The following is a 26,314-nucleotide window of genomic DNA, read 5'->3' on the forward strand; positions in this document are numbered from 1 at the left end:
GGTCCTTTCTCTTGCGGTAATTATATAAGCCACAGCTGGCCCCTCCGACAACTTAACATAAACAATGCTTTACTTCAAGGGACTCTCACTTATGATGTCTACACTCAACCACCGGGATATACTGACCCTAACACTAGAGGAAAAATCCTTATAGGTTGCTCATCAAAGGTTGCCCTTATTAAACAAGTGCAACCTTTAAGCACAAAAAAAATTTTAAAAAAATTAATAATTAAAATCTAAACTTTTCCTTCCAAACAAACGCAACCTTTAACCTAGGAACTAAAAAAAAAACCAACACTGCCTCTCCTCCCTGCAACCAACGTACGTCTCTCACCCTTCAAACCATCTCCCTACTCCCTCCCTCTCTTCGCCGCAGCCACCGCAGGCCGCAGCCACCAGCGATCCGAGCAGTCGAGTTCGAGGAAGAGAAAGCGATTCACCGACGATTCGCGAGGAAGAGGAACCGAGTCAGTAGTCACCGAGCAGGCGAGCCGTTAGCAGTCGAGGCGTCGAGCACCGAGGAAGAGGAGGAGCCACTGTTTTCATCATTTAAATTCTAGCCGAGCACCGTTGAATCTCGATTCAGCAGTCGAGCACCGTCGAGCAGAACACCGAGGAAGAGGAGGAGCCGAGCACCGAGGATTGAGGAAGCCCGATTCAGCAAGACATCAACCGTTACCCTTGAGGTATTGTCGATTTGTTTGTAATTATTAAACATATAAATTTTTAACTATTGATAATAATTGAAAATTTGAATTGTGATTTGTGAATTTGTGAGTTTTAATGTATTGATAATTTGTGAATTATGATTTGTGAATTTGTGAGTTGTAATATATTGATAGTTTGTAATCATTTCTGTTTTATCTTGATTGAAATTTGACAACTATCTAAAAAATGTGGGAAATGGCTAGTATACGTTTAGAATATTTTTCTTCTTAAATGTTTGCATTCTTAGGAATATGGATTGATGAAATTATGCTCATTCATTTGTTACTTTTCTGGAGCATATATTTGTCGGTCTTTTAATGTTCCGTTTATTGCTAACACTATGTCCCTAGCAGGCTGAAAATGCTGGCGGTGGTTCACATGAGCAGGTGGGTCTTACCTTCATATGTAATTTGGAATAGGATATTTGTCTTGACTTGTTTTCCTTTCCTATTAGGTCTTCGTTAGGAAAGTGATTGAGTTGCATGACAAATTTATGACCTATGTCACAGATTGCTTCAACAGCTATACCATCTTTCACAAGGTTGGCTTTTTGAAAATTAATTTGTGGGTTGTGGTTCCTGGTGTTGTTTTGAGCTAACTTATTGCTGATCTGTAGGCTCTCAAGGAAGCTTTTGAGGTATTCTTAAACAAGGGTGTTGCTGCCTTGTGCTCCTAGTTCATGAAATATTTTGCGGCTTTTGAAATTTATGAGGATGGGCAAACTTATTAGCAAGTGAATGTAACTATCTATTGGTTATGCAGATACGTTTCATGAGGTTAAAAGCAAGCGGGATAAGAGAAAGGAGGTATTTATACATCCATGACATGTAGTACAGCTTGTGCTAGTTTATTCGAGTATACTTAGATTACTCACTGTATTGCAACTCATATAGTCATATGAGGCAGAAGCTCTAAAAGTTTTGTCATAATCGGGAGATCTATTTTCTCAATGCATATCAGTGTTTTAAGTTTCAGATTTGGCCACCATTAGTAAACAACTATCCAACCTTACGTTAAGCTGAAAAACAAAAACCTTACAATATATCTGTGATGCAGTAATGTGGTTGAGATTTATTACCCTGATTAGCCTGATGGATAGGTCATCTATTGCGTTTAGTAGCTAATCCTGTTTACTTCCACCATGCTTTGTTGTGGTCATAGTTTAGCTGTTTAGTATTCTGCATACACTTGCACTTGAGGACCCCTTAATGAAAATATACCAAATCAATGCTTAGGGATTGCACTTCACAAAATAATTGGTGTCTAATTGATGTTGTTGAGTTGTTATAACACAGATCAAATGGACCTAAGTCTGTGTGAAATTGATCTTCACGGTGCTACTTAAGAAAAAGGGCATTCATCTTAGTACAATATATGTGATTCTTGCAGATGCTTTATACATACTTTTACTATTTCCTACTAATCTTGAGAGTTTTCCAAATGTATCGTTGCAGACAGTGAAGAGCACACCAGGAGAAGAGTCTAGGTTGAAACCTAGTCATCAAGGGAGAGGAAATAGGAATGCTCGAGGGAACTCCTTTTCACAGTACACTTCTAATGGTATTTCTATTTTTATGTCATGTTCTGGTTTATCCATATTTTATATTTGCTCCAATCTAAAGTAGAAGCTCATTAGTGGTTATGCACACACTAGTAAATCTGCATTATTCGAATAGGTGCACTTGGACACTCAGATCCGTTATAAACTCCAACACTGTCCTCCAAACCAACTTGATGAATGATGGTCTACTATACTTTTATAACCTATTTTTAGTCACTAAATGAAATTCTCTAGATTAACCATGCTAGGTTAGGTCTACTGCATTTTTTGATGCGCACGCCAGTACATATGCAGGATCTTAGGCTGTTTTTGCTTCCAATTTATAGTTTCTGGAATTATTTCTACCTCAGACTCCCAGCCCTTCCAGGTGCTACTGTGCTAGTGGTTATCCATTTTGTTTAATTTTTTTAAAATATTTATTTATCATCTCAGTCTCCGTCTTCTCTTTGTTAGTTTTGTTACTCCATTTAAAGAGAATTGCAAGCTTTCTTACATCATCCTTGATAATGATTAATTAATCTAACAGAAATGTTTCGTAAAGAGAAGCTAAATGTATATTTATCTAGTTAATATTGCTTACACTTGTATATTTACAAGTTGATGATTTAAATGTAATACCTTATTTCTTCTCAACCTTATGGTCTATGCTTGGATGCTATTGTCTCCTTGCTTCTTTTCTGTTAATGCTAGATGCATGGGGTCAGAGGACAGCTGCAATGCGTAAGGAGAATGGAGTAGACGAGAGTAGAGGAAGAGGTTTCAAGCACTCTACTGTGCCTATTTCCAAAGAAACAGATTCTGTTCAACCACGTAATCTAGAAAAGTAAATAACTTTTAGACTTTCCAGACAGTACTCCTTAGGGACACAACTTGATTGTTTTTTTTACCCTGTAAGTAATCCTTTTCAATTTTCAATCATTTTTTTAATAATTTGTGGCAACGTTGCAGGTCTTCTTCCACCGTCGTGGATGGGCCACTAGAGCTTCCTAATGGTAGCCTCAGTGGTGGCCGTAGTGTCCAGTCATCTAGAGTATGTAAAACCTACCCACCCAACAAAAAAAATGTTGCTAGTGCAGACAATACAGGTAGCATAGTGCCCAAGGCTAGTGCTGAAAATGCACCCTCTACTTCAAATCCTATGCTGGTGTCCCCATGTGATTCGCGGGTTACTGCAGTTGGCTCTATCAAATGTGAAGTGCAAGTTCAACATGCGTCTGCTGAAACAAGGTCTCCTGTTCCTGTTGATATAGTTCTTGGTACCACTGAATCTGTAAGCGATAGTCATTTGAACCAGAATGGACCTCAAAATGTGGTCAGCTCTCAGGTATCTTCATCTACAAGTGAAAAGAAGCCGTTAGAACTTGTAGTAGTTGAACATCCAAAGATCTCCGGTGAATTCCTTGTATCTGAAAAGAGTCATGTTTCCGACATTGTTACAATTGTCAAGCCTTCCTCACCACGAGGTATTGACCCATTGGGAGGTACTTGAGCACATCCAACTGTTACAATTTATAACTGTGACTTTTAAGTTTGTATTTAGATGGAGATGAAGTCATCTGTTGCATGCTTTTTATAACAATTATTGAGTCAGTGTTTCAATGCAGTTATGTTTTCTGGATGATGTTAAGAAACTGCAACATATCTCATGCTTTCTCACAGCTTAATCGCCATTCACATATGAAAAGCTTTGGTCTGTGGGCCGTGAATTATTTTTTGACCCTGCCCTCTAGGCAAATCATAATAGTGTGAGCACCCCTGCTCAGTCTGCACTTGATGCTGCTCTCCTTGATTCCAGCCTTCCGAGATTATGCATTTCCTTTACGAAGCTAGTTGTTAAGCTTGACTGCTTGAAGACATCCATTTCTACATAATATTTTATGATGTGATGTGGTTTCTTTTCTCATCTCTTTACTTTTTCTGTATTTAAGAATAGGACTTTGGTACCATGTTTTTCTTACGCTTGCCTGACTGCATGAGAGTTGAATGTTTGTTTTAAAGCCATGTTTGGCCTGTTTTGGATGCTTGCATACCATGATTTTAAACTGTGTTTCTGCTGATCACTTGATAAATAATCTGAGTCGTGAATTTGCTCATGCTGCAACAAGATCAGCAAATGGGTAGTTTTCATCTTTACTCTTCCCCAAACCCCTGTTGACAGAAGAAAAAAACACTTTCCCATGTTTTAAATGGCATTGCTTGGCTCACAAACGAGATCTGATGGTAGACATGGTGTGGTGATGACACTATAATGGTTTTGGTTTAAGGAGTTTCTAAATAAGTCATTCTAAATATCTCAGGTGTGAACAATGCAACCACAAAGCTTGAGAAGTTGAAATTTTCTGATGGTCAACATGTCATCATACCGCAGCATATCCAAGTCCCTGATGCCATAAAGAATGTATTAAGCTTTGGAGGCCTTGATGCAAGTTTTGGGGTCGGGGAGAACTGTGTAGTAGACGGTGAAAGCAATGGGAGCTTTAACCTGTTACCGATTCAGTTCACGAGGAACCTATCAGCGAGCTTTCTTTATGGTCAGTGTACTTCAAGTCGTTAGGGTTTTATGTTTTCTCATATTAAATACGGAGTATCCTATTTTAACATGAACTTGCTGATGACTGTTTTGATATCCAAATTGATAATACCGTTGAGAATAAACATCTCAAGATTATGAAAGTTAAGTTGCAACATTTGAGTGATTTTTTGTATCTGAGAGATAACATTCTCATTTTAAACATGGAAACCGAGATCTTGAAATTGGAGAACTTGGTGGTCTCTGGATGTTTATATTGCATGTTTATTAATATTTGTCTTTTTACTTGTGGATGTGTGTTTTTTGCATCTTTTAAATAAGATGGCTTGTGAAGCTTATTGAGCTTTTATCCCTCTGGCTCTAAATTTCTTTTGTTATCTCAAACTTTGTGCAGTGATCAAGATGCAGTTTCTACTGCACCAAATGCGAACCATGCAGATCATTCACAATCACCTTCTCATTTACCGGGCAAGATTTCATCCATTGATACCGAAGTATCTTCTGCTGCTATAGTTGTAAAAGATGATCAGCCAAAGCAAGAAGAGACTTTACCAGCTGTAGGCCCCCCGTTTCCTGTTGTTCAAGCTGATCCAAGTACGTACTATTTTGTCGATTGCAGAACTTTGATATTTAGTAACCTTGGTGGATGATTGATTTCACATGGAATATTCAGCTTTTTTTTAACCTTGTATTGCAGGATTTTCTTGGCTGCCTCGGTTTGGGGCTGCTTGCGTAATGGCTTCTGTGTCGAGTCAGCCACAGTTCCGTTACACCCAACCTCCATCGAAGGTGCTTCATTTGAGAAACTTGCCATGGGAATGCACTAAGGAGGAGCTGATTGAATTGGGGAAGCCTTTTGGTAAGGTTGTCAATACAAAGTGCAATGTTGGGGCCAATAAAAATCAAGCATTCATCGAATTTGTAAGTTTCCATAGCCTTTCTAGTTTTTCATCATAATCTCGTTATGGACAAGAAGACTGGGAGATAGAAAATTTCATGAACTGCCTTGAATTTTTTTTGGTATAAGCATATATTTTAATTGTTTCATTATGCTGTCTTGCAGTCTGGAAAAATATTGCCTTAGGACCTGTTAGTTTCACGTGAAAACCATAAACTTATTTGAATTAATCTGAACCCATGCTGTGAGTTGAATTTACTAGCCCTTATTTGAATCCAATACTCTCTATACTTAGGCTTTATGATTATTTTCTTTAGGTAACAAGAAAGTTGTCCAAATGAAGTTTCAATATAAACAATTTGGATTAAGATATAAGTTATTGTAATGTAGATATAAGCATAACGAACTTGAAATGAGTTTCATAATTATATAAATAATCATATGAGTCATGAAAAAGGATTAGAATGTGGAAATAGGTTCGTTTGTTGGTAGTTGGGATCGAAAATGCCATTTTTGGCCATAAGTGACTTATATCGACCCAAATGACCCATAGGCGTGCATAACGAACTTGAAATGAGTCTTATAAACATATAAACATCATATGAATCATGAAAAATGTGTAGAATTTGAATATAAGTTCGTTTGTTGGTAGTTGGGATCGAAAATGCCATTTTTGGCCACAAATGATCTATATCGACCCAAATGACTCATAGACGTGCATAACGAACTTGAAATGAGTCTTATAATCATATAACTAATCATATAAATAATTAAAAACCTTTATAATATGGAAATAGGTTCGTTTGTTGGTAGTTGGGATCGAAAATGCCATTTTTGGCCACAAATTACCTATATCGGCCCAAATGACCCATAGGTGTGCAGAACGAACTTGAAATGAGTCTTATAAACATATAACTGATCATATGAATCATGAAAAAAGTTTAGACTTTGAATATAAGTTCATTTGTTGATAGTTAGGATCGAAAATGCCATTTTTTACCATAAATGACCTATATCGACCCAAATGAACCATAGGCGTGCATAACGAACTTGAAATGAGTCTTATAAACATATAACTAATCATATGAATCATGAAAAAGGGTTAGAATGTGGAAATAGGTTCGTTTGTTGGTAGTTGGGATCGAAAATGCCACTTTTGGCCATAAATGACCTATATCGACCCAAATGACCCATAGGCGTGCATAACGAACTTGAAATAAGTCTTATAAAAATATAACTAATCATATGAAACATGAAAAAGATTTAGAAAGTGTCCTTAGGTTCATTTGTTGATATTTGGGATCGAAAATGCCATTTTTGGCCAAATATGATCTATATCAAGCCAAATGAGCCTTAGATGTGCATAAAGAACTTGAAATGAATCTTAGTACACTCAGAAAGTTGTTTTCGCGACCAATATAATTTCTGTTTTCGCATATGAAACTTAATTTAATTTATTGGTTTGCATGTACGTATACGTTGTTCTTTTAAAGGTTTTCAAAACTCCAAGGGAGGGCCCTTTATCAAAGAGGAGTTGGATGAAGTTCGAGACAAAGTGGGCTACTTACTTCAACGATTGTGAAATACCCTCAATGTAATAAATAGAGCAGGCTTGTAGTTATCCGTTACTCTTACATTATTTTGTTATTTATCGATTTAATTAATTACATTTGAATTAATTCGGTAATATTATTGGAAATTTGAAATTTATATCATTTTTGAGGAATGTCAAACTGATGTTTGGTGAAACAGTATTTTATAAATTATAATGCAGAATTTTATATTGCAAAATAAGAAATTATGTTGCAGAATATCAGGAATTATATTGCAGATTTTTTTTAAAAAAAAAAAAAAAAACTCAAAAGTTACCCTTGTTTGCAAAAAGAGCAACTTATGTGAAGCTTATAAGTTGCCCTTGTTTTTGATAATTTTACAAAAGTGACCCAGCCATAGGTTGCCCTTATAATTGGCAACTTATAAGCCTATTTTAAGGGCAACTTATGATGTTTTTTCCTCTAGTGTAAAAACCCAACATTCGTGTGTAAGCTAAACAAGGATCTTTACGGGCTAAAACAAGCCCCGAGGGCATGGAACACCGAATTATGACAACACTTGATATCCTTGGGGTTCAACAACACCATCTCAAACTCTTCTGTTAGTTTCACAGAGTTCCTCAAGAGGGGGGGGTGAATTGATATTTTACGGTTTTACAAAAATTAAACTACTAGGAACAGAAACAATAAAATATGCAAGCGAGATTTAGCGTGGAAAACTCTCTAGGCCCAATAGAGAGGAAAAAACCACGGCCCCTTTGGGGACTTAAACACATTCACTAATTAGGCAAAACAACTCAGTTTCTTTACAAGCCTAATCTACTCGGGCCACAATCTGTTTGTCGCCTCTGACTACAGATGACCAGGAACAACCCCTCGTTGTTCCTTCCCTTACAGAAACAGTCCCTCAACTGCTTCTCCTCACAGATCTCTTGTAAGATCTTCTCTCTTGCTCAAGTAAGCCTGACTCAGGCTTATCATACAATATCTCAACACTTTTGACTGAAACAAAGTAATATTTAAACTTAATACTAAATACTAGATATAAGACCACGTAACAAATACTGCTCTATATGGGAACAGGAACAGACTCTTTAAAGATTAAGACTTTAAGGGTAATACCTGAAAGCTTCCGGTTAATGTAAATAAGTCTGATCAAAAAACTTTCGCAGAGAACTTAAGGTGTATATATAGGAGACCAAGAGTTTACCCTAGATTCTAATTCAAACCAATTTAGGACTCTTTTCAAAAGATATATTTTCGCAAATAACATCTTTAAAACGCGTTTAGATAAACTCAATCCTTACGGATTTGAGAGTTGTGAATTAACTTAAAACGTTTAAGAGTTTAACCTTAAGTAAAATAGTAAAATCAGTTTTGTAAATTGACACTTATCTTTTATAAAATAAAACTGATTTAGGACTCTATGAAATATTCTGTTCCCATACTAAGCTGTATTTGTTTCTACTGATCTTATACCTTTCTGGACTCTAATTGACTTGCTGGGCTTCATACTCCTTGGCCCATGATTCAATCTGTCCATACTCTTTAGACTTGTATTCTTCATGATGTTGGACTTAATTTCCACGCTGCTTCACAGCTTGCCTCGTTGTGTACTTGTCCTAGCTTATAGTGACTTGCTCATGTCAATCCTTATTTCAACAATCAGTAGAGTGTAAGCTTGTCATCATCAAAACCCAGGAATCAACAATTTCCCCCTTTTTGATGATGACAACCTTACAGCTTAATAAAATTAGAATATATAAGAATGACTGAGGAATGGAACATGTAACCTGACAGTCAAGTACCAAGATCAACCTTAGCCAGGTACAGAAGAGTCACTGAGGTGTCGAACCTATGTATAGACACCAATAGTTTTGAACACATGTTGCCCCTCTTAATATCTTCCCCCTTTTGAATTATCAAAAAGGGTGCTAGGGAAAAACGGTTTCTCGACGGAGAGGAAAGAACATATGTGAATTATGTTACCCTTCCAAGCAGATTGACATCATGCAGCTCAAGTCGGTCAACGAGTTTGACCGCACCCCTGCAAGCAAAACAAGCAAAACGCAACAAAGAGCAAAATACAAGCAACCAATTCTACAAGTCAATGTGGGTCAACTATCAGAACGTAGGAAAAGCGCACTAATGATCATTAGTCATAAACTTGGCGCATCAAAACCAACCAAAAAAAATTGTTTAGAGAGCAAACAGAGATGAAATTGTTTTTGAGATAGCAGAATTATAGGGGGTGGGGGAAGATCTGGTTTTAGCAGGGTCAGGGTTGGGGTGCATCATCATCAGCAGGAGCCACCTCTTCTATCACCATGTCAGCTAGGCGCTCCGTCATGTCATTGAAGAACTCAGCCTGGTCCTGCTGCATCTTGTGTATCAGCTCCTGTAAAGATGTGACAGCAGACATCAGAACAATATTGTCTAGCTGCAGTTGATCTACCTTGGTCATTAGGAGCTGAATTGAGCCGTCTGGTGAGGGAGCGGCAGACTGAGTTTCCCCTTCCTTGTCCGAGTCAGAATCCTCAACCCGGTACACCGGAGGTGCGCCCTTGGAGGAACTGGCGAGACGGCTGCTACGGCGAATAGGCTGAGTGGACACAGGGGAGAGATGAGGTTGTTGAGCAGGTGAGGCAGATGGTTTTGGACTTTGTTGTTTTGGTCCCGCATTGTGAGACACATCCTCAGATTGACCCTCTTCGTCTTGACAGGGAAAGGCTACCTCTCCCTCTTCCTCAGAAAAGTCCTCCTCATCATCGACATCTTCTTCTCCCTCTTCCTCCTGAGGTGTAGTATCTCCCACATTCGTCTTACCAACACAGACGACTCCATCAACTACACTCAGGCTAATCCCATTCAAGCAAGCTTTGTTAAGGATATGGGCAGGAGTAAGAGGTTCAGCTGTGTAACGAGTAAGGTCAACCCCAACCTTTCTCATGATGAAGGTAAGAAGAGACCCATACCCAATCATATTGTTCTGGGAGACGGAGTGAGTGAGATGGGAGATAAAAACGACTGGAAAGTTTATTTGACGCTGAGATTCTAGGAGAAAGATGTAGATCAGATCTAACCTGCTTGCCAAAGCACGTTTGTCATGACGCGGAACAATACCCCTTCGTACCACATTAAAAATGACCTTTTGAAAAGGAGTGAGGACAGACTGGTTGAAAGCTTTTGGGTGCTTCCCTTGACCACCAAAATAAGAGTAAACTTCCTTCATTGTTGCACCCCCGAGCTCAATTGGACCCTTACCCTTGTGATAGACTTCCTCTCCTAACACAGGGACTTTGAACCAAGACCCTAATTTCTCAGCATCGAAGCTAAATTGCTTCCCATTAACTTCAGAACTACAAACCCCCTTTTGATTGACAAAGTTTGAGCAAAATTCCCCCATTGCTTCTGGATACATGCAAGCTTTAGAACAAACCTCAAAAAGATAAGTCCAACCTTGAGACTCGATCGACTCCAACAACTATACAAACCCTATTTCCCGACACCAACCAAAATCTATGCTAAGACCAGGGAGCATACGATCGGGGGGAAAATAGAAAAATTTTGTGGGTTCGAGTTTTACCTTCTTCTCAGCTGGAAGATGAGGTTCCCCCTGAGTCAAAGCAGCGACTTCCTTCTTCAAGACCAGCTTTCGTTTGGTGGTGAGTTTTGCAGTTGATTTTGTGGCTGGTGGTTTGGGAGTTGGTTGTTTGGGAGGCATTGTTTCTGGATGAATGGTTTGAAGAGGTATGACGGTGATGATGGGTGTAGAAGGAGAAGATGAATTTGTAGGGTTTGGGAATTGAAGTTTGTAGAGGGTCATGATTTTATAGGGAAGGCTGTTGCGATTTACTAGGAGAGATAAGTGAATTTTGAATTTTAAAATTGGGGATTTGATAAGAAGGAGGGGATGTTCTGAGAATTTTATAGGCGGAATGATTGGAATGGGAAGAGTTTTGGTGTTGGGAATCGGAGTGTGGGAAGCGTGTTTGAGCGAAAAAAATGGAATAGTAATGCATGCACCGGGTTTTGTAAGATTCGATGAATCAAATTAAATGCTTTCCATTCATTTTTAGTATTCCCACTTAGACCTCGAATTGAAAGCAAGTATTGGAAACAAGTGCGATTACCTTAATAGTGTGCAGACGTGGTTGTGGTAATGCACACAGCTGGATTTTGCAATCTGAGTCTGATGGTTAGTCCATTCATGAAGAAAAGTTTTATAAATAAAAACAAGGAAAAATCGTAATAAAAATATAAATAATTTTTTTTTTTTTTTTTTTTTTTTTTTTTTTTTTTGTGATATCCAGTGAAGTTAGAAAGTAAGTAAGGGCAACAGTTATCATTGTATTCGTATCATACCAAGTTCTAACCTTAGCTTGTCGTGTCTGTCCCGGTTAAGTGGTTTGGTCAAGATGTCAGCTATTTGATCTTCTGTGGGACAGAATTCAAGTTTGACCAGTTCCTTTTCCACATAGTATTTTAGAAAGTGATGACGAATGTGAATGTGTTTGACTCTTGAGTGGTGGACTGGATCTTTTGATATGCAGATAGCACTAGTGTTGTCACACAGGATAGGAACACATTTTAATTTCATACCAAAGTCTCTAAGTTGTTGCTTGATCCATAACATTTGGGAACAACATGAAGCAGCAGCTACATATTCGGCTTCTGTTGTGGATAATGCCACGGTGTTTTGTTTCTTGGAAGCCCAGGAGACTGCACATACTCCTAGGAACTGCACCATCCCTGATGTGCTTTTTCTGTTTACTAAATCACCTGCATAGTCAGCATCTGTATATCCTTTGAGATCAAAGTGATCATAGTTAGGGTACCATAGGCATAAGTCATCTGTTCCTTTTAGGTATCTTAGAATTCTTTTGACTGCTGTGAGATGGGATTCCTTTGGATTAGATTGAAAGCGGGCACAGACACCTACACTGAATGCAATGTCTGGTCTGCTTGCTGTGAGATAAAGTAAAGAGCCTATCATACCTCTGTATCTTGTTTGATCAACACTTTTACCTTCTTGATCCTCATCTAGTCTTGTAGTTGTTCCCATTGGTGTGTGGTTGCTTTTAGCAGACTCCATTCCATATTTCTTGATGAGGTCCTTTATGTATTTCTGTTGATGTATCATGATGCCTTATTCCGTTTGTTTGATTTGAAGACCTAGGACGAAGTTAAGTTCTCCCATCATGCTCATTTGAAATTCTTGTTGCATTAAGCTTGAGAATTCCTTGCAAAGATCTTCGTTAGTAGCACCAAATATAATATCATCAACATAAATTTGAACTATTAGTATATCTGTTTTTCTTGACTTAAGGAACAGGGTTCTATCAACTTTACCTCGATTGAATTTATTGTCTAGTAGGAAGTGAGAAAGTCGTTCATACCATGCTCTTGGAGCTTGTTTTAATCCATATAGTGCTTTGTCCAGCTTGTACACATGTGAGGGGTATTCTGGATCTTCAAATCCTTGTGGTTGTTCCACGTAGACTTCTTCCTTGAGATGTCCGTTTAGGAACGCACATTTTACATCCATTTGATAGAGTTTGAACCCCATGTATGATGCGAACGCTATAAGTATACGTATTGCTTCCATTCTGGCAACTGGAGCAAAGGTCTCTTTAAAATCTATCCCTTCTTGCTGATTGTACCCTTTGACCACCAATCTGGCTTTGTTCCTAGTGATGGTTGCATGCTCGTCTTGTTTGTTTCTAAATACCCACTTTAGGCCTATTACTCTGTTGGCTGAAGGTGTGGGCTCAAGATGCCATACCTTATTTCTTTCGAATTCATTGAGTTCCTCCTGCATGGCAATGATCCAATCAGAGTCAGTTAGTGCCTCTTTATAATTTTTAGGTTCAATCATTGATAAATAAGCATAAAAAGCACAAAAGTTTTTAAGTTGTGATCTCGTTGTTGTTCCTCGTCCAAGATCACTAATTATTTGGTCAAGTGGATGTGAGCTTTGATGTTTCCAAGGTCTGGGTTGGAATGGTGTAGAGGCTTCTTCGGCACGCTGTTCTGTTTGAGCATTTGGTTCTGTATGATCCTCATTTTGTGTTTGTTCTACTTCAACTGTTCCTCCTTCAGGTGTTTCAACATCCTGTGTCTGTTCTTCTATTTGAGAAGTCCTTCTTACTTCTTCGTCTTCAGTTTTTCTTGTGAGTCCTAGTTCGAAATTTCCTTCAGGAGTTGTACCTGTAACAGAGTATTGGGAGTCAGTTTCATCAAATATAATATGTATGCTTTCTTCCATGCACATGGTCCTTTTGTTGAATACTCGATATGCTTTGCTGTTCGAAGCGTATCCCAAGAATATAGCTTCATCACTTCGTGCATCAAATTTTCCCAGTTGGTCCTTTCCATTGTTGTGGACGAAACACTTGCATCCAAAGATTCTGAGATGTGTTATGGAGGGTTTTCTTCCTCTATATAATTCATATGGGGTTTTGTTTTTGATTGCTCTAATCAACACTCGATTGAGCACATAGCATGCTGTGTTTAGAGCTTCGGCCCAGAAACTTTTTGGAAGTCCACTAGCAATCAGCATTGTCCTTGTCATGTCTTCAAGAGTTCGATTCTTTCTTTCTACCACACCATTCTGTTGAGGAGTTCTAGGTGTAGAGAAGTTATGATCTATTCCTGATTCTTTGCATAGGTCATCAAATTTCTTGTTTTGGAATTCAGTACCATGATCTGATCTGATGTGGACCAGTTTGTGATTGCTTTGTCGTTGGACCCTAGAGGCAAATGCTACGAATTCTTCAAATGTTTCTTCCTTGCTGGCTAGGAAGATTACCCATGTGTATCTTGAGAAGTCATCTACAATTACAAGCACATATCTTTTTCCACTTCTGCTTTGAGTTCTCATTGGTCCACATAAGTCCATGTGGATCATCTCTAGTGGTCTTGTTGTACTGATTATTCCCTTTGACTTGAAAGAAGTCCTTACTTGTTTTCCTTTGATACAGGCATCACACACTGATAATTTTGCGAACTTGGTATTCGGAAGACCTGTGACTAAATTTTTTGAATTCAACTTGTTCATTAGAGAGAAACTAGCATGACCAAATCTTTTATGCCACAATAATGGATCATCTTCAATAAGACTGAGACAGGTCAGATTGGAGTGAGGAACAGAGTTAAGATTAACCACATAGGTGTTCCCTTTCCTCTGTCCCTCTAAGATCACTGTATCAGTGTTAGTGTTGATAATCATACATTTATTCGAGAAGAATTTAGCATAATTTCCTTTGTCACAGAATTGAGAAATGCTTAATAAGCTATGTCCTAGACCTTCAACTAAAAATACATTATCGATGGAGTGAGACTTTGACTTACCGACCTTACCAATCCCAATGATGTTACCCTTTTTATTATCGCCAAAAGTCACAGTTCCACCTTCATAGGTCGTGAGTGAGAGAAATCTGTTTCTGTCTCCTGTCATGTGCTTGGAACAACCGCTGTCTAGGTACCATGAGTTGTTCCCCCTCACTTCGACCTGCATGAGATTTTTAGTTAGAGTTTTTAGGAACCCAGCATAGCTTGGGTTCCTTGCTTGGAATCAAATCGCTTTTCTTTACCCATTTAGTTCTGTTGTGTTCTATGTTCTTTTCCAAGCTTCTTTGGTTTTTGGGACATGAGATTCTGTAGTGACCAATTAGACCACAGAAGGAGCATACTATGTCACTATAGAGATCTACTCTAGTCTTCCTAGGTTGACGTTTCTTATAGTTGAAACCTAGTCCTTCTGTGCGTTTGATTCTAGCTTCTTCTATCCATTTAGGTGTTCCTTCTATTCTGTGTCTAGTCTTTCTAGCTAGTTCATCTTCTAGTTTGGTCTTTTCTTGGTGAATCTTGACTAGTTCCAGTTGAGTTCTTTCTAGTTCATCTTTGTAAAGGCTTTTAGTCTTGGTTACTTCTAGATCAATCAGTTCTTGTTTTAGCCAGATGTTTTCACTTCGTAAGGCTTCACAGATTTCTTTTATGTGGAGGTTCTGATCAAGGAGGTTAAAGAACCGTTTGTCTATATCTATGTTAGTATTTTTTGTCCATTCTAGCTCATTACTAAGTTCTTTTATGGTGGTCTGATGTTCTTTATCAGAGTAACTTTTCTTTCAGTAGATCCTCATAATCACTAGTGAGACAGGAAAGTAGGTCAAACAATTCTAATTTGGAAAGAGATTGAAGTTTATTTTTAATTTGAGAGAGACTTGCCTGGAATTTTTCAGATTCTGAGTCAGATCCATCTTCTTCATGTTCAGCTACAAGGCACAGGTGAGCAGTTTCTTCGTTGGGTTGTTCCTGTTCCTCATCCGAAGAAGTGTCTCCCCATGCTGCAATCATGGCCTTTCTCACCTCAGTTTTGGAGAATGAGTTCCTGTTATCTTTGAATCTGTCTCTGGTTGTTTCCTTTCCTTTTCCTCGTTCTTGATCCTAGAGAGGACATTCCCTAATGCGATGTTCCAAGTTTCCACACTTATGGCATCCAGTATCAGTTTTGGAGAATTTTCGGTTAGGTTTCCCTCGGTGATCTCCATCTTTATAGTTCCTGAACATTCTTCTGAATCTCCTAGCAAATAGAGCCGTTTCCTCATCCTCTTCAGAGTTTTCATCATTTTCAGTTTTTAGAGCAAGAGCCATATTTTTGTTATTCTCTGAAGGTCGTGCATTTAGTTGCAGTTCATGAGTCAGGAGGGATCCAGCTAGTTGTTCCAGGTTAAACTTGGTGAAGTCTTTAGTTTCCTGAAGGGCAGTTACCTTGGCCATCCAGGGATCCTGTGGAAGACTTCTTAGAACTTTTCTAACTTGTTCCTCAGGGGTTATGATTTTGCCAAGAGAGTTCAATTCATTGATGATGTTAGTGAAGCGGGTGATCATGTCTTGAATTGTTTCAGAAGGTTTCATGGTGAACAACTCATACTGGTGCATTAAAAGATCAATCTTTGATCTTTTGACTTCGTTTGTTCCTTCATGAGTGACTTGGAGCAGATCCCAAATTTGCTTCGCATTCTTGCATCCCATTACTCTATTGTGCTCGTTTGGACCTAGTCCACAGTGAAGAATTTTGACAGCCATGGCATTAAGCTCGAGCTTTTCATAGTCGGCTTTGTCAAATTCAGCAATCGGTTTAGGAACGGTTTCACCAGAGGTGTTTAGCTTAGTGACTTGGAAGTCTCCAACTTCAATGACTCTCCATACTTGATAGTTCTCAGCCTTGATAAAGATCTCCATCCTGTTTCTCCAGTATGAATAGTATTTGCCACTAAACATTGGAGGTCGTTGTGTTGAGTATCCCTCTTCGAGTTGGCCACAAATTACCTATATCGGCCCAAATGACCCATAGGTGTGCAGAACGAACTTGAAATGAGTCTTATAAACATATAACTGATCATATGAATCATGAAAAAAGTTTAGACTTTGAATATAAGTTCATTTGTTGATAGTTAGGATCGAAAATGCCATTTTTTTACCATAAATGACCTATATCGACCCAAATGAACCATAGGCGTGCATAACGAACTTGAAATGAGTCTTATAAACATATAACTAATCATATGAATCATGAAAAAGGGTTAGAATGTGGAAATAGGTTCGTTTGTTGGTAGTTGGGATCGAAAATGCCACTTTTGGCCATAAATGACCTATATCGACCCAAATGACCCATAGGCGTGCATAACGAACTTGAAATAAGTCTTATAAAAATATAACTAATCATATGAAACATGAAAAAGATTTAGAAAGTGTCCTTAGGTTCATTTGTTGATATTTGGGATCGAAAATGCCATTTTTGGCCAAATATGATCTATATCAAGCCAAATGAGCCTTAGATGTGCATAAAGAACTTGAAATGAATCTTAGTACACTCAGAAAGTTGTTTTCGCGACCAATATAATTTCTGTTTTCGCATATGAAACTTAATTTAATTTATTGGTTTGCATGTACGTATACGTTGTTCTTTTAAAGGTTTTCAAAACTCCAAGGGAGGGCCCTTTATCAAAGAGGAGTTGGATGAAGTTCGAGACAAAGTGGGCTACTTACTTCAACGATTGTGAAATACCCTCAATGTAATAAATAGAGCAGGCTTGTAGTTATCCGTTACTCTTACATTATTTTGTTATTTATCGATTTAATTAATTACATTTGAATTAATTCGGTAATATTATTGGAAATTTGAAATTTATATCATTTTTGAGGAATGTCAAACTGATGTTTGGTGAAACAGTATTTTATAAATTATAATGCAGAATTTTATATTGCAAAATAAGAAATTATGTTGCAGAATATCAGGAATTATATTGCAGATTTTTTTTTAAAAAAAAAAAAAAAACTCAAAAGTTACCCTTGTTTGCAAAAAGAGCAACTTATGTGAAGCTTATAAGTTGCCCTTGTTTTTGATAATTTTACAAAAGTGACCCAGCCATAGGTTGCCCTTATAATTGGCAACTTATAAGCCTATTTTAAGGGCAACTTATGATGTTTTTTCCTCTAGTGTAAAAACCCAACATTCGTGTGTAAGCTAAACAAGGATCTTTACGGGCTAAAACAAGCCCCGAGGGCATGGAACACCGAATTATGACAACACTTGATATCCTTGGGGTTCAACAACACCATCTCAAACTCTTCTGTTAGTTTCACAGAGTTCCTCAAGAGGGGGGGTGAATTGATATTTTACGGTTTTACAAAAATTAAACTACTAGGAACAGAAACAATAAAATATGCAAGCGAGATTTAGCGTGGAAAACTCTCTAGGCCCAATAGAGAGGAAAAAACCACGGCACCTTTGGGGATTTAAACACATTCACTAATTAGGCAAAACAACTCAGTTTCTTTACAAGCCTAATCTACTCGGGCCACAATCTGTTAGTCGCCTCTGACTACAGATGACCAGGAACAACCCCTCGTTGTTCCTTCCCTTACAGAAACAGTCCCTCAACTGCTTCTCCTCACAGATCTCTTGTAAGATCTTCTCTCTTGCTCAAGTAAGCCTGACTCAGGCTTATCATACAATATCTCAACACTTTTGACTGAAACAAAGTAATATTTAAACTTAATACTAAATACTAGATATAAGACCACGTAACAAATACTGCTCTATATGGGAACAGGAACAGACTCTTTAAAGATTAAGACTTTAAGGGTAATACCTGAAAGCTTCCGGTTAATGTAAATAAGTCTGATCAAAAAACTTTCGCAGAGAACTTAAGGTGTATATATAGGAGACCAAGAGTTTACCCTAGATTCTAATTCAAACCAATTTAGGACTCTTTTCAAAAGATATATTTTCGCAAATAACATCTTTAAAACGCGTTTAGATAAACTCAATCCTTACGGATTTGAGAGTTGTGAATTAACTTAAAACGTTTAAGAGTTTAACCTTAAGTAAAATAGTAAAATCAGTTTTGTAAATCGACACTTATCTTTTATAAAATAAAACTGATTTAGGACTCTATGAAATATTCTGTTCCCATACTAAGCTGTATTTGTTTCTACTGATCTTATACCTTTCTGGACTCTAATTGACTTGCTGGGCTTCATACTCCTTGGCCCATGATTCAATCTGTCCATACTCTTTAGACTTGTATTCTTCATGATGTTGGACCTAATTTCCACGCTGCTTCACAGCTTGCCTCGTTGTGTACTTGTCCTAGCTTATAGTGACTTGCTCCTGTCAATCCTTATTTCAACAATCAGTAGAGTGTAAGCTTGTCATCATCAAAACCCAGGAATCAACATCTTCCTTGTTCATTTTTCACAAAAATGGTAATGTTATTTACCTGTTGGTTTATGTTGATGATATAATTGTGACAAGTAATAATACTCCATTTTTGGAACAATTTATCACCACTCTTGCTGCTCGTTTTATATTAAAGTATTTAGAAGATCTCTCCTACTTTTTAGGAGTAGAGGTAATGCCCCATCCTTAAGGTCTCTTCTTAAGTAAAAAATAATACATTGCTGAAATTTTATGTAAAGCCAACATGGAGGAAGCAAAGCCTGCAGCCACTCCACTAGCCACTCAACCTTCCTTGTCGCTTCATGGGGAGCCTCTCCCTGACCCAACGGAATACCGGCAACTCATTGGAAACCTACCATATCTTTGTCTAACTCGGTCGGATGTTGCCTATGTTGTTAATAAGTTAGCTCAATACATGCAACATCCTACAGACCAACAACATGCAATCACTACATCGCCTACTTCGTTACTTAAGTGGAACTTCACACATGGGTCTAACCTTGCGCAAAGACTCTCCCCTTACTCTCCATGCATTCTCAGATGCAGATTGGGCCCGTGACAAAGATGATTACATTTCTACAACAGCCTACATTGTCTACCTGGAAAAAAAATCCCATTTCGATCTTAGACTTCAAGGAAACAACGTACACAAGCACGATCTTCCACCGAGGCTGAATATAGGGCGGTGGCCAATGCCACAACTAAAATCATGTGGGTTAGCAGCCTATTTCAAGAGCTTGGTCACAAAATTAATGCGGCACCGATGATATATTGTGACAATGCGGGTGCTACATATGTTAGTGCTAATCCGGAATTCCATTAAAAAATGAAACATCTTGGTTTGGATTATCACTTTGTTCGGGAAAATGTCCAATGTGGAAAACTACGGGTTTCTTACATCTCAACTAATGACCAGCTCGCCGATGCTCTCACCAAGCCACTCTCACGTCACACCTTCAACACATTGCTTAGCAAAATTGGTCTTTCTTCATGGCTGCCCGTTTTGAGGGTGAGTGATAAGGATTGACCTACTCAGGTCAATGCTTAGCATTACTCTTGGGATTTAATTCTCTAATTACGATGTTAAAAAATCTTGATATATTATTCTCCTTGATTCTAGGATAGATTTTCTTATGTAATTATTCTAGTTGCCTTTCTTGTAAACCATAATACCCTAGCTGTAATACTATATATTAATGTGAATATCAATGAATAAATCATCCTTCAAACTATCATTCTCTACAATAGATACACATGAACATCTGGTTGTGGTGTAGAAAGTTATTAGGATACACATCCTACATCCGACCACAATCTGCAATTTTATATAAATTGGAAGAGGCCTCGATCGTTTGCTTTTAATTCAAGGGAGAGAAGCTGTAACGCCCCGACCTCTAATTCAATTATTAAGGAATACTTAGCAGCTGAATTAACCTAGCTAATTCGGTCGGGACATTACATGCCGTAACTCCCTCTTGGGAATTACAAGGCAACCATCATAATAATTACTATTAAACTCCAAAATTAACATAATAATCCTTTTTAAATCCTTAATAAAAGTACGTAACTTAATCAAGAATCTTTACTTAAACTTGTTACAACTTAACATTAACTTAGGTAAACATTGTAATAGTGAAATCCTCGCCACTACTCGTTTCCGTGGTCCCCAGCAGTACCTAAAACAGAAAACAAAACGGTGAGCCGAACACTCAGTAACGAGTTACCCTAGCATCGTAACATCATTTCAATTCATTTTATTTAATAAACAGGGAGGATAGAATATAGTAAAACTACAACAATTTACTAGTCTAGCGGCATTTATCTAGCGGCATTCATGTTAAATGTCACTATAATATGTCTTTAGGCGGCATATCTAGTGGCATTTCTTAAAAATGCCAGTAAAGGCCCAAATTTTCTTTGGCGGTGTATTAGCCCACTAGGCGCGGTGATTTGGACCAATTTTTTTTTATCCGCGCTTCAATTTTTTCCAACCCAAAAAAACCCTAACATAACTCCAAAATCAGAACTCAAACCCTCGCCCCCAACATTTTCTCTCTCATCTACAATTCTCACTACTCAAAATATTGATTCACTTCTCTACCAACAGCTTTGAAATTCTTTTTTTTCATTACAAAATTGGAGATTCTTGCTAAAAATAGAAGAATTGAAGTGGAATTTGACCCGGTGGCTGCGACGGTGGTGGCGGTATCAAGGGTTTGATTGGTCAGGCGTTAAAGCTTCTTCGATCAAACGGGTAAGTCGACTTGTTAAGGAATAATCAAAGATCTATATTTTTTCTTTTAATTTGGTATAAGTTTAAATTAATGGGCTTGATTTTTGTACCATCTTTAAGCTTTGAAAATTGCAGATAAAATTGGTCTAATGCTTTAGTTACGTCAGATTTGATTTCATTTAGTTTGCATTATTTAATCTCTTACTTTTCTTCCATTTTATTTTCGCCTTGTTATGGACTTATGGTAATTGGTAATTGGTAATTGGTAATTAGTTTAATTATTGTCGATGTTCTTGTTTCTTAATTAGAGCCTTATTGCTAGTTAAGGTAATACTCACACTTGTTTATCTGGTTCACAATTTTATTGCAATTTACTTGCTTGTCTTTCTTAATTTGACAACATACTTGCAGAAAGTTATAATGTCAACACTCCCTCCATCCCAGAGTTAACTTTTATTTGGTTGAAGACACCAAAGATATATGAGGGAAAAAGAGTAGGGTGAAAAAAACATGTGGGTGGATGTGGGCTATCAGTGAAAAACTAACTTTAGCATAAGTAGTATGTTAACGTGATCTGGGACGAGGGAGTATTTAATCTCCTTTACCTATTAGAATATCACTGTGTATTTTAGCTAGTTTTTTATTGTCTATTAACCCCTCTTATCTGGTTACTTGGTTCAGATGGCATAACAATTCACAAAGAGTCAAAGGGACAGACTATTTCCTTGAATAATTGCACTTTTATGTTAATTATGATTGAAGAATTTATTTCATTCATTACATTATGTTCTCTTGATAATAGAAAGACAAATACAGGTTTTGGAGATTTACATAATTAGGTTGAATTCCCCTTCTGCTTTATGATCCAACATGCCAGTTATATACTATCTTAGTAATTTTGGAGGATTTTCGTTTGTTTAGTGGCAGATTAGGTAGTAATTGGTCCACTAGAGATACCCTTATTACGAAGTAGTTAGAAATTTAATTACGATAGAATTAATACTAGATATCTTGTTATTCTTCAAATATGCAAGTGTCCACTATGTTTTGACTTGAGTGGAAGAAAAACCGAGAAGCAGAGTAACTAGAGATGATGTTGTTTAATGTAAATTAGTTTGATTACTATATTTATAACTGTTTGTTCTTTATTTATATTAGCTTATGTTTGAGTACTAAGTTAACTATTATTTGAGTTCATTCATTTGCATACAGATTCAATTGGAAGACGAAAGAGGCTTCGAACATTGACTCTTCATTCCCATGAAGATGCTGATACTCAGGGAGCTACTGGCAATATTGTGAACACTCGAACAAATATGAGTCCTCCATCAGTGAACCTAGAAGAACTAGAAGATCAAATGATTGATTCGAGTTTAGAGAATTGTTAAAGGCATTTTTTCTAGGTAGAAGAGTTCATGATTTTAGTACTTAGTACTTAGTGAACAGGTACTTCTAATTTATATGTATTTGAATACTTATTTTTAATGTTACCATTATAAAGTTTCATAATGAGATCTTTGCTTTTCAGGTTATTTTTTATCAAGTGGTCGTGGTGAATTTGTCTATTATTTGTGAAGCTTGATGCTGATTGTTGCTGGTTTTGGAAGTTGTGAAGAGCCTAAGTAGCCTTTGAATTGTGAAGCTTAATGCTGATTTTTGCTGATTTTGGAAGTTGTGAAGAGCCTAAATAGCCTTTCAAATGGGTATTTGGACAATGTGTAGTTAGTTTTGAAGTAGTTCGAAGTATGAATTTGAAGTTCAACAACATAAAAGATGTAACAAGTTTTTGGTGGTACCTTGGATGATGATGTAACAACAATTATTCATATCTATTAAATATATAATTATCTCCCTAATATTATACATTTGTGTATTGTTGTGATTGAAGTGAAATATGAAGATTTAAAGTATTCTGGAAGAAATTGATTTGAAATAATCAAGCAGGAGCATGTGATATAATCTGTATATTTAACACAGGATATATTATTATTTTTTTTTAAAAAAAGACCTTTAGCGGCATATATTCGACCCTTTACCGGCGAATCAAATAAATCCCGCTAGATGTTCTCCCGACATTGGATCTAGCGGCACATAGGTAAAAGCTGCTAAAGTTTTTAGTGGCATTTTTAAATGCCGCGTAAGCACAAAAAAAATGCCGCTAAAACCCTGTTTTGTTGTAGTCCCCAGCAGTACCTAAAACAGAAAACAAAACGGTGAGCCGAAGACCCAGTAACGAGTTACCCTAGCATCGTAACATCATTTCAATTCATTTTATTTAATAAACAAGGAGAATAGAATATAGTAAAACAATAAATCATCATTTCAAAAGCATCATTTCGAAACATCATTTCAATAATATCATTTCAGGAACATTATTTCAGGAATATTATTTCAGGAACATTATTTCTTTAACCTTTTTCCTTTTAACAATATTATTCTGGTCGTCAGGACTTTACAGGAAAACATGGTAGGACGTCTCCTACGAACAGGGGAAGCTAGTGCTTCATAACAGGGGGAGCCAGTGCTCCATAACAGGGGAAGCCAGTGCTTCTTATCAGGGGGAACCTTGGTTCCATATCAGGGGAACTTGACCAGTTCTTACACTTTCATTTATCATGTTTACATTTCTTTTACTGGAACATTAATCAGGAAAATCTCATTCATTCAGGGTGGTTCAATAAAACCATTAAATCTCGTTTATTTCATAAAATCGTTTCTTTCAGAAATAATAATTCATTAAATCAATACTTTGAATAAAGCTGCATTATCGTAAAACAATTCAATCAAATCATACTTGTAATCCCGCAAATCATAAAACATCATTATAAAACATCAATCGTATATAACATCATTCATAAATACATTTCGAAGGGATTGCGGGTACTAGCAATAACCGTTACCTCAATTCCATGATTTGCTAGGCCTTTTTCCTTGGTTCGTTCGTCCTGAGCTCCGAGTTTGATTTCTTTCAAAGTATCAAATTATTGAATTAGTATTAAATCGATATATAATTTAAAAATCAATATTTTATAAAATCATAAATTTTATAAGTATCGAATTTATAAATAACGAGTTTTAATAAAATATAATTCCGAAATTTAACGAAAATATTATTATTAATCGGACTTTCAATCAAAATATATTTATTTATTTCATAAATCGTTTTTCATGAATAGTATTTAAATTCCATTTTTGTTAAATAAAGCTAGCAATTTACTTTATTAAAATCGATAATCAAACCTAAAAAGTAATAATAATTTATTAGTAAATAATTATATCATAAAAAAATTATTAAAACATCAATATGACTAAATCAAAAATCTGAAATCAACCATTCAATTTTAACTCACCCAAAATCCCAACTAAAATGGCCTAACTTTAAAATTGGGTTTGAGGTAAGAAAAATCAAGATTTCACTTAGAAATCAGATTATTTGTTTCCTGGGAATGGAAGCACGGTGCAGGGGAGGGGGCCGAAACAGAGAAGGGGAAGGCGAGCAGTAGAGGAAGGGGAAAGGGAGGAAAGAAGGAGGCAGTGGCTCGGCTTGGGAGGCTCGGTGTCGGAGGCTGTGCCGGTGAATGAGGCGGTGGCGATAGGTGGTTGGTGGCGGCGGAACGTCGAGGGAGAGAGAGAAAGGGCGCGAAATGGCCGAACAAAACAGGGGAGTTGAGGGCGGTTCTGGGCGGAGGCAGGGTGGATCGCCGGGTTGTTTTCTGGCGGTGGTTGATTGGCAAGGTGATGAAGGTGGCTGGAGGTGGTGGTGGTTGTCGGGGGTGGTATTGCGAAGAGAAAAAAAAAGGGAGAGGGCAGGAGAGTTGCGAAGGGAATGAGAGGGAGTACGGTGGGGTACGTGGGTGTGGCGGTGGTGATGGGTGATCAGGGCAGTGCGGAGTGTTTGGCCGTGGTGGTGGCGGATAACGGTGGGTAGTGATTGACTGTGGTGGTGGTAGATGGTGGTTGACGGTGGTGGTTGGAATCAAAGAAAACAAAGGAGTTGATTTTCAGTTTTTGGTAACTGATTTTGGGTTGAGAAAAATGGAACATATATGGTTGATTATAGTGAAAAGTAGAGTGAAGAAGAAGCTGAAATACTTGGGGATTAAGCAAGTGAATGTAGACTGAATTGTGGGTAGAGAGGAATGAAGGAATTCCTTCATTCTTGTTGTTGTTTGTATGTTGTTGTTTGTACGTGAATAGCAAGGAAGGAGAAAGAAAGATGCCAATTTGTTCCTTAGGGGCATTTTGGTCATTTCACATAGTTAGGCAAGATTTCTGAAAATTGGTTTCTATTTTAGGAAAAATGTTTAATTAAAACCAATTTTGAAACAATTCTTTTATATATATAAAAAAAATATCGTTAACGAAAAATAAATTTAGTTTTCGAATAAAGACAAGAACGTTTCGAAATTATTAAAAATCCGAAAATATTAAGATTTTAAAAGGTCGTTAAGCTCGTAAATACAAAATTATAAAATCTAAAAATAGTAATTCGTGTAACAATATTAAAAATTCAAGCGAATTAAAACTTCGTTAATTAAAATAAAGTTCGAAATTAGGATTTAAAACGTTTTTAAAATTAAATAAAAATAATTAAGCATAATTAATCGTGTTTTAAAAATTCGGGGTATAACACTCTTACCCTCTTAGAAAAAGTTTCGTCCTCGAAACTGGATAATTAAATTTATAAAATGTTTGTTGAAAATTTGAAAACGCTCGAATAAAAGTATGATGTTTTATTTTAAAACCAAGATCTCACAATTTTATTTCAATCCCGGCAATGTCTAGCCTTCATTCCGCCATCATCTTTTAGGACTCCGCTTCAACTCGAGACCTAGAATCAAAGAGTAAAGAATACAAAAGGGGCAAAATTATATATTGATCCTTAATCGTCATTAAGGGCAATTACATTTCGCCATCGTCTTTCGTATCTCCACTTGGTTTCATAAAATAGGATCGAGGAGCAAAGAGCATAAAAGGGCCGGGGCAAACTTGTTAGCATAGACTAGGCTCCCATTTTACTTTGTGAAATCCTGTTTGAAAATATTTTCTACCAAAAATAGTAACTTTTAATGCAAAATTATA

General features: G+C 37.1%; 1 pseudogene; it reads left to right on the plus strand.

Moving 5' to 3' along the window:
- The first annotated feature begins 255 nt into the window (after positions 1-255).
- On the plus strand, positions 256-7,446 carry LOC110805280 (uncharacterized; annotated as a pseudogene).
- The last annotated feature ends 18,868 nt before the right edge of the window (positions 7,447-26,314 follow it).

Source organism: Spinacia oleracea, chromosome 6 (assembly GCF_020520425.1).
Source record: "Spinacia oleracea cultivar Varoflay chromosome 6, BTI_SOV_V1, whole genome shotgun sequence".
NCBI lineage: Eukaryota > Viridiplantae > Streptophyta > Magnoliopsida > Caryophyllales > Amaranthaceae > Spinacia > Spinacia oleracea.